At 28.3% G+C, this 10610-nt stretch overlaps 2 long non-coding RNA genes across 6 annotated transcripts; one reads left to right on the top strand and one right to left on the bottom strand.

Annotated features, from left to right (window-relative positions):
- Positions 1–132: 132 nt before the first annotated feature.
- Positions 133–6396, bottom strand: LOC126757204 (uncharacterized). 5 transcript variants are annotated; one of them, XR_007666708.1, is made up of 3 exons: positions 6175–6396; positions 5644–5908; positions 133–335 (listed from the first exon to the last, which is right to left on the bottom strand). It is a non-coding gene; the product is annotated as an uncharacterized LOC126757204 (long non-coding RNA). The 5 variants fall into 5 exon arrangements; XR_007666711.1 differs by lacking the exon at positions 5644–5908 and adding an exon at positions 2189–2453; XR_007666712.1 differs by lacking the exons at positions 5644–5908; positions 6175–6396 and adding exons at positions 2189–2453; positions 4849–5064.
- Positions 6397–6502: 106 nt separating this feature from the next.
- On the top strand, positions 6503–10102 carry LOC126757197 (uncharacterized). Its single transcript, XR_007666707.1, has 2 exons — positions 6503–9496; positions 9833–10102. It is a non-coding gene; the product is annotated as an uncharacterized LOC126757197 (long non-coding RNA).
- The last annotated feature ends 508 nt before the right edge of the window (positions 10103–10610 follow it).

Raw genomic sequence — 10610 nt, 5'->3', positions numbered from 1 at the left:
AAGATAGGAGAGATTAAATTACCAATCCATATTTTTTGCGACATTTCAATAGAACTAAGCGTAACATACTTCGTATAAATACATTCGTCGAAATTATTTGAAACACGTCCCGTATAATTTTAATTTGTTTACACTATTTCTACCACTAAATTTATTCTTCGAAAATATTACTAAAATCATACTTCGAAAATATTACGAAAAGCGTCGAAAAATATTGAACATACAATTGATGACAATACGAGTTCTATGAACTATTTTACCCTGAAAGATAGGAGAGATTAAATTACCAATCCATATTTTTTTGCGACATTTCAATAGAACTAAGCGTAACATACCTCGTATAAATACATTCGTCGAAATTATTTGAAACACGTCCCGTATAATTTTAATTTGTTTACACTATTTCTACCACTAAATTTATTCTTCGAAAATATTACTAAAATCATACTTCGAAAATATTACGAAAAGCGTCGAAAAATATTGAACATACAATTGATGACAATACGAGTTCTATGAACTATTTTACCCTGAAAGATAGGAGAGATTAAATTACCAATCCATATTTTTTGCGACATTTCAATAGAACTGCGTAACATACTTCGTATAAATACATTCGTCGAAATTATTTGAAACACGTCCCGTATAATTTTAATTTGTTTACACTATTTCTACCACTAAATTTATTCTTCGAAAATATTACTAAAATCATACTTCGAAAATATTACGAAAAGCGTCGAAAAATATTGAACATACAATTGATGACAATACGAGTTCTATGAACTATTTTACCCTGAAAGATAGGAGAGATTAAATTACCAATCCATATTTTTTGCGACATTTCAATAGAACTAAGCGTAACATACTTCGTATAAATACATTCGTCGAAATTATTTGAAACACGTCCCGTATAATTTTAATTTGTTTACACTATTTCTACCACTAAATTTATTCTTCGAAAATATTACTAAAATCATACTTCGAAAATATTACGAAAAGCGTCGAAAAATATTGAACATACAATTGATGACAATACGAGTTCTATGAACTATTTTACCCTGAAAGATAGGAGAGATTAAATTACCAATCCATATTTTTTGCGACATTTCAATAGAACTAAGCGTAACATACTTCGTATAAATACATTCGTCGAAATTATTTGAAACACGTCCCGTATAATTTTAATTTGTTTACACTATTTCTACCACTAAATTTATTCTTCGAAAATATTACTAAAATCATACTTCGAAAATATTACGAAAAGCGTCGAAAAATATTGAACATACAATTGATGACAATACGAGTTCTATGAACTATTTTACCCTGAAAGATAGGAGAGATTAAATTACCAATCCATATTTTTTGCGACATTTCAATAGAACTAAGCGTAACATACTTCGTATAAATACATTCGTCGAAATTATTTGAAACACGTCCCGTATAATTTTAATTTGTTTACACTATTTCTACCACTAAATTTATTCTTCGAAAATATTACTAAAATCATACTTCGAAAATATTACGAAAAGCGTCGAAAAATATTGAACATACAATTGATGACAATACGAGTTCTATGAACTATTTTACCCTGAAAGATAGGAGAGATTAAATTACCAATCCATATTTTTTGCGACATTTCAATAGAACTAAGCGTAACATACTTCGTATAAATACATTCGTCGAAATTATTTGAAACACGTCCCGTATAATTTTAATTTGTTTACACTATTTCTACCACTAAATTTATTCTTCGAAAATATTACTAAAATCATACTTCGAAAATATTACGAAAAGCGTCGAAAAATATTGAACATACAATTGATGACAATACGAGTTCTATGAACTATTTTACCCTGAAAGATAGGAGAGATTAAATTACCAATCCATATTTTTTGCGACATTTCAATAGAACTAAGCGTAACATACTTCGTATAAATACATTCGTCGAAATTATTTGAAACACGTCCCGTATAATTTTAATTTGTTTACACTATTTCTACCACTAAATTTATTCTTCGAAAATATTACTAAAATCATACTTCGAAAATATTACGAAAAGCGTCGAAAAATATTGAACATACAATTGATGACAATACGAGTTCTATGAACTATTTTACCCTGAAAGATAGGAGAGATTAAATTACCAATCCATATTTTTTGCGACATTTCAATAGAACTAAGCGTAACATACTTCGTATAAATACATTCGTCGAAATTATTTGAAACACGTCCCGTATAATTTTAATTTGTTTACACTATTTCTACCACTAAATTTATTCTTCGAAAATATTACTAAAATCATACTTCGAAAATATTACGAAAAGCGTCGAAAAATATTGAACATACAATTGATGACAATACGAGTTCTATGAACTATTTTACCCTGAAAGATAGGAGAGATTAAATTACCAATCCATATTTTTTGCGACATTTCAATAGAACTAAGCGTAACATACCTCGTATAAATACATTCGTCGAAATTATTTGAAACACGTCCCGTATAATTTTAATTTGTTTACACTATTTCTACCACTAAATTTATTCTTCGAAAATATTACTAAAATCATACTTCGAAAATATTACGAAAAGCGTCGAAAAATATTGAACATACAATTGATGACAATACGAGTTCTATGAACTATTTTACCCTGAAAGATAGGAGAGATTAAATTACCAATCCATATTTTTTGCGACATTTCAATAGAACTAAGCGTAACATACTTCGTATAAATACATTCGTCGAAATTATTTGAAACACGTCCCGTATAATTTTAATTTGTTTACACTATTTCTACCACTAAATTTATTCTTCGAAAATATTACTAAAATCATACTTCGAAAATATTACGAAAAGCGTCGAAAAATATTGAACATACAATTGATGACAATACGAGTTCTATGAACTATTTTACCCTGAAAGATAGGAGAGATTAAATTACCAATCCATATTTTTTGCGACATTTCAATAGAACTAAGCGTAACATACTTCGTATAAATACATTCGTCGAAATTATTTGAAACACGTCCCGTATAATTTTAATTTGTTTACACTATTTCTACCACTAAATTTATTCTTCGAAAATATTACTAAAATCATACTTCGAAAATATTACGAAAAGCGTCGAAAAATATTGAACATACAATTGATGACAATACGAGTTCTATGAACTATTTTACCCTGAAAGATAGGAGAGATTAAATTACCAATCCATATTTTTTTTGCGACATTTCAATAGAACTAAGCGTAACATACTTCGTATAAATACATTCGTCGAAATTATTTGAAACACGTCCCGTATAATTTTAATTTGTTTACACTATTTCTACCACTAAATTTATTCTTCGAAAATATTACTAAAATCATACTTCGAAAATATTACGAAAAGCGTCGAAAAATATTGAACATACAATTGATGACAATACGAGTTCTATGAACTATTTTACCCTGAAAGATAGGAGAGATTAAATTACCAATCCATATTTTTTGCGACATTTCAATAGAACTAAGCGTAACATACTTCGTATAAATACATTCGTCGAAATTATTTGAAACACGTCCCGTATAATTTTAATTTGTTTACACTATTTCTACCACTAAATTTATTCTTCGAAAATATTACTAAAATCATACTTCGAAAATATTACGAAAAGCGTCGAAAAATATTGAACATACAATTGATGACAATACGAGTTCTATGAACTATTTTACCCTGAAAGATAGGAGAGATTAAATTACCAATCCATATTTTTTGCGACATTTCAATAGAACTAAGCGTAACATACTTCGTATAAATACATTCGTCGAAATTATTTGAAACACGTCCCGTATAATTTTAATTTGTTTACACTATTTCTACCACTAAATTTATTCTTCGAAAATATTACTAAAATCATACTTCGAAAATATTACGAAAAGCGTCGAAAAATATTGAACATACAATTGATGACAATACGAGTTCTATGAACTATTTTACCCTGAAAGATAGGAGAGATTAAATTACCAATCCATATTTTTTTGCGACATTTCAATAGTACTAAGCGTAACATACTTCGTATAAATACATTCGTCGAAATTATTTGAAACACGTCCCGTATAATTTTAATTTGTTTACACTATTTCTACCACTAAATTTATTCTTCGAAAATATTACTAAAATCATACTTCGAAAATATTACGAAAAGCGTCGAAAAATATTGAACATACAATTGATGACAATACGAGTTCTATGAACTATTTTACCCTGAAAGATAGGAGAGATTAAATTACCAATCCATATTTTTTGCGACATTTCAATAGAACTAAGCGTAACATACTTCGTATAAATACATTCGTCGAAATTATTTGAAACACGTCCCGTATAATTTTAATTTGTTTACACTATTTCTACCACTAAATTTATTCTTCGAAAATATTACTAAAATCATACTTCGAAAATATTACGAAAAGCGTCGAAAAATATTGAACATACAATTGATGACAATACGAGTTCTATGAACTATTTTACCCTGAAAGATAGGAGAGATTAAATTACCAATCCATATTTTTTGCGACATTTCAATAGAACTAAGCGTAACATACTTCGTATAAATACATTCGTCGAAATTATTTGAAACACGTCCCGTATAATTTTAATTTGTTTACACTATTTCTACCACTAAATTTATTCTTCGAAAATATTACTAAAATCATACTTCGAAAATATTACGAAAAGCGTCGAAAAATATTGAACATACAATTGATGACAATACGAGTTCTATGAACTATTTTACCCTGAAAGATAGGAGAGATTAAATTACCAATCCATATTTTTTTTCAATAGCGACATTTCAATAGAACTAAGCGTAACATACTTCGTATAAATACATTCGTCGAAATTATTTGAAACACGTCCCGTATAATTTTAATTTGTTTACACTATTTCTACCACTAAATTTATTCTTCGAAAATATTACTAAAATCATACTTCGAAAATATTACGAAAAGCGTCGAAAAATATTGAACATACAATTGATGACAATACGAGTTCTATGAACTATTTTACCCTGAAAGATAGGAGAGATTAAATTACCAATCCATATTTTTTGCGACATTTCAATAGAACTAAGCGTAACATACTTCGTATAAATACATTCGTCGAAATTATTTGAAACACGTCCCGTATAATTTTAATTTGTTTACACTATTTCTACCACTAAATTTATTCTTCGAAAATATTACTAAAATCATACTTCGAAAATATTACGAAAAGCGTCGAAAAATATTGAACATACAATTGATGACAATACGAGTTCTATGAACTATTTTACCCTGAAAGATAGGAGAGATTAAATTACCAATCCATATTTTTTGCGACATTTCAATAGAACTAAGCGTAACATACTTCGTATAAATACATTCGTCGAAATTATTTGAAACACGTCCCGTATAATTTTAATTTGTTTACACTATTTCTACCACTAAATTTATTCTTCGAAAATATTACTAAAATCATACTTCGAAAATATTACGAAAAGCGTCGAAAAATATTGAACATACAATTGATGACAATACGAGTTCTATGAACTATTTTACCCTGAAAGATAGGAGAGATTAAATTACCAATCCATATTTTTTGCGACATTTCAATAGAACTAAGCGTAACATACTTCGTATAAATACATTCGTCGAAATTATTTGAAACACGTCCCGTATAATTTTAATTTGTTTACACTATTTCTACCACTAAATTTATTCTTCGAAAATATTACTAAAATCATACTTCGAAAATATTACGAAAAGCGTCGAAAAATATTGAACATACAATTGATGACAATACGAGTTCTATGAACTATTTTACCCTGAAAGATAGGAGAGATTAAATTACCAATCCATATTTTTTGCGACATTTCAATAGAACTAAGCGTAACATACCTCGTATAAATACATTCGTCGAAATTATTTGAAACACGTCCCGTATAATTTTAATTTGTTTACACTATTTCTACCACTAAATTTATTCTTCGAAAATATTACTAAAATCATACTTCGAAAATATTACGAAAAGCGTCGAAAAATATTGAACATACAATTGATGACAATACGAGTTCTATGAACTATTTTACCCTGAAAGATAGGAGAGATTAAATTACCAATCCATATTTTTTTGCGACATTTCAATAGTACTAAGCGTAACATACTTCGTATAAATACATTCGTCGAAATTATTTGAAACACGTCCCGTATAATTTTAATTTGTTTACACTATTTCTACCACTAAATTTATTCTTCGAAAATATTACTAAAATCATACTTCGAAAATATTACGAAAAGCGTCGAAAAATATTGAACATACAATTGATGACAAAACGAGTTCTATGAACTATTTTACCCTGAAAGATATCTGGCTGATTGGGTATTGAAAGATAGGAGATCCATTTGTCCATATTTTTTACATTTCAATAGAACTAAGCGTAACATACTTATAAATACATTCGTCGAAATTATTTGAATGGAGATACAAAATAGATTTTTAATTTCAGCTAAACATTTCAAAGCAAGTACAAGGATTATTTTCTCATTTATTTATACGTAATTTGTTCAAAGATCCTTTGTGTTGGTTTATCGACGCCTAAATATTTCTATATGTGTATGATATTTTGTTCTTAAAAAATTTTACTCTTATTAGAGAAGATTTTGAAATTGGTTTTTACATACATTTGGATCTGGTCATATTTTACATACTGTGTATATATGTATATTAATATATTGAATATTAATAGTGTATGTAATAATCTTAATTGTAATTGCTACACGACCACGCATGCGGTTTCGTTGCCGGAGCAGTCACATTTACCCATACTTGTATTATCGCCATTAATTTGCAGATTACTTGTTCTTTCGATATTCACATACTAATAAAGTACTTTTTTACACTGGTGTAAATTTCCCGTCATGTCGAATGACTACCATAACTAATTATGTTGAAGATGTAGTTAGAAACTCAATTATTTAAAACTGCTTCGAATATTATATATATATTATAAATATTTTACATACATACTCACAAAAAAATATGCTTTTAATTTGAATTAATATTCTTTTGAATATGTATAACAGTGTACTTCATGTCTACTCTGAAATGTATGCATCTATTTCAACCGTAAATATCAGTTTCAGCAATAACCGCTTAATCAGAACTCACCTTAATGTATTGCTGTAAAATGCAACAAACTCTTTTGGTTGAGTAAAATTTAAAATTGTTATCACTAAAGATATTTTTGATATTAATTATCTTGTTTCATTAAATAATTGTAAACGTTTAACCTCACTTGAAAGAAGAGAACTTTTTTCTATAAAAATTATTTCTGTAGTCAAATAATAAACGATTCTTAATCCACGAATTTTTCAGTTAGCAATATACATACACATATGGTCATTTGAATAGAATCACATGCATTATTACACCATTTTTCACATTTTTCAAATTGTTTGTTTGCAAAAACTCGCTTGAATGATGTAGAATTGGAGTAAAATTTATTGGAATATGAAAACAAATATAACAATCAATTTCATGGAGCTTGCAGTAGTTTCGGAATGAAATGTTTTCTAAAAAGATATGCATGAATGACCTGTGGGAATGAGAAATCTATACAAAATAAACCGATTTGAGAAAGGAGCAAATAAAATTCGAGAAAATATACATATCTGTAATAATAGTTGTGAAACAAAATATAGACAGTTCAGGACTATGGAGGAAGTAATATATGAAATAAGGAGTACTTAAGATATATAATTCAGTTGGGAATGAGAATTCTATTCAAAATTAACATACTTGAGAGAGAAGCAAATGAAATTCGAGAAAATATATCGGAACACAAAATATTAACAGTTCAAGTCAATGGAGGAAGTAATATATGAAATAAGAGAGTGCTTAAGATATACTATATAATTCAGTTGGTGAAAAGTTTAAAATCCAAAGCAAATAATATTTATTTCAATATATCAAAGAAAGGAATGTGATATTGAGTGAAATAATGAATCTGGAGTTCCTTGCCACTAGAATACGCCGTCAAATTAGTAGAAAGCATGCCTCGGAGATGCCAGGCAATTATCGACGCCGATGATGACTGGACATATTATTGACCAAATTTCATCATTGTTTGTAATGTGTACAATGTATATGTATATAAATATGAAAGTTTCAAAAAATAATTTTTTTTTATAAATTAACACAACCACGCTCTTACTTGACAGACTGTACTAAACAGTAAAGACTTATAATTCGAGAGCATAAAAATGGAATTTTTCTAACAGAAAAATTGTGCGACTTAACTGAACCCAGTTGAATTAGCCTTGAACTCTCTGATTGCTTGCAGTTGTCTCCCGTCCTCGTCAGAGAAAAATTTACAAAGTTGCAAAAAATCAAAGTGATGAACTAGGAAACACATTTAGGATGCGACCTTTGACCAAATCGAAAAAAATGAATAATAACATAAAAGAAAAGTTCAGAACAAAATGCGTTATGCAGTTTCGTAAAAAATCTCGCAAATATAGTGAACACTGAGCATTCCATTAATATACCAAAAATTAAAACAACATAAGCTATCTGCATATCACTGGGATAAACAGAAAAAATAATGAAATGAAAATAGGAACAAACCAAGAATAGGAAAATGAAACAAACAGAGAAAATGTGAAAATAGTATTGATTTAAAGCGTGTATATTTTTCTGGCCATATTTGTAGAAATTTCAAAGTTTATAAATTTTTATGATCCTTCTATAATATTTTCGTGAAAAAAAGAAAATTTATAATAATTATATCAAACCAATTAATATTTCTTTTAATAACGGCATAATCAGTAGTAAACTATTTAAATAAATGATTGCTTTTGATTCGATCTGTTTTTATAATTAAAAACTATATTCACACTTATCTAATATAAAAACAACTATAAAAAATAAGCTTTGCATATGTCTAAAAGACCCATCGTTGATATTGATTAAAAGCGCTCAATTTTTATTTAATCTTCACTTCAAAGCTTCGTTATTGAAAATTTTTCAAAATTCAACAATTAACTTTCAGCACAAAAACTACCAATTTCAATTTGAGTTTTTGTTTCGGTAGAAAACTAATTTTCTACATAACTTCAATTTCATAATACTCTTTATTCAAGAAGCTTCATTGAATTTTACTATTTACTTCATTTCGTATTCAATAATATTTAATATAAATTTTCGGGGTGAGGTTCTTCTCTAGTCTTTTATATGAATTTATTTCATAACACATCAATAAAAATATAACTCCTCTGTGGTCTTCTCAACACCACAAAAATGAACCTCACCCACCAAAATATATAAACAAAGAGATCAATAATGCACTTGCATAAAATTCGTTAAACGAGCATGGATGACTTTGTGGACGACCGAAGGAAGCCAGTTAAACTGAGAGTGAGCGCGTTGCAGAAGAACCCTACCGAGGATGCGAATAGTAATCTAGCTGAAGCTGAAGTTCAAAGAAGGTAAAATTTATTTTGTTAATAAAAATTTAGTTTACGAAAAATAATGACATATGTATATCTTCATGCATAGGATTTATACACTAATTAGACATAAATACAACAATTTATTGGCAGCCCTTTCAAGAAAGAACAATAAATTGAACATGCAATTTCAAAATTTAATTGTATTTAATTTAAATAACATATCTCCGAACAAAAAATAATATAAACTTCGTGGTAGGTCTTTGCCAACTAAATTCTGAAATTGGGTGATATTTATCTATATATTTTAACATATAATATTATAAAAATACTATTAAAATAAATCTATATTTAAAAAAAAAACTGTTTTTACAGATTTTTGATACAACTTCCAATATCATGGAAAAGCAGCATACATCATTGAAGGTTCCGTTAGTTACCCAAAAGAAGCATCTACGCGTGATAATCTTCAGTTGAAATGTCATCAGATATGTATATGCTTATATAATGTTTACTTGTCAAATTTTATTTCCTTCGCCCGTTTTGTAAAATGAAATTGCAATTTATTTAATAGTTTATAAGTTTAATATATTTAAATATAAAATTATTAACAAATAAACCAATGTTCCAATATGAAAAACGAAATATTTGTAATACATTTCCTTTAAACGGTACCACTCTTTGTTATGGTAAGTAAAAATGTGATTTATGTAAAAAATTATATTAGGTTGTCAAAAAAGTCTTGCAGTATATTCTACAGGCATATTTTACAGTACTACTACGATAAAGGCAAAAATGCATCTCAAGCCGCCAATAAAATTTGTGCAGTTTATGGACCCGATACAGTTTCCATTTGCACCGCACAACGATGGTTTCAACGTTTTCGTTCTGGTGTAGAGGTGGTCGAAGATGCGCCACGCTCCGGAAGGCCTGTCGTCGAAAATTGCGATAAAATCGCTGAATTGGTCGAAAGAGACCGGCATAGTAGCAGCCGTAGCATCGGTCAAGAGCTGGGCATGAGTCATCAAAAATTCATTTCTATTTCAATAAAAAAAAATTCAATAAAAATACCGCAAGACTTTTTTGACAACCCATTATATGGCCTGTATGTAACATTCAAGGCAGTTTTTTAGCAATGCCAAAAATTCTTTCA

Source organism: Bactrocera neohumeralis, chromosome 2 (assembly GCF_024586455.1).
Source record: "Bactrocera neohumeralis isolate Rockhampton chromosome 2, APGP_CSIRO_Bneo_wtdbg2-racon-allhic-juicebox.fasta_v2, whole genome shotgun sequence".
In the NCBI taxonomy this organism is placed as follows: domain Eukaryota; kingdom Metazoa; phylum Arthropoda; class Insecta; order Diptera; family Tephritidae; genus Bactrocera; species Bactrocera neohumeralis.
This window is presented reverse-complemented; position numbering and strand designations above follow the sequence as displayed.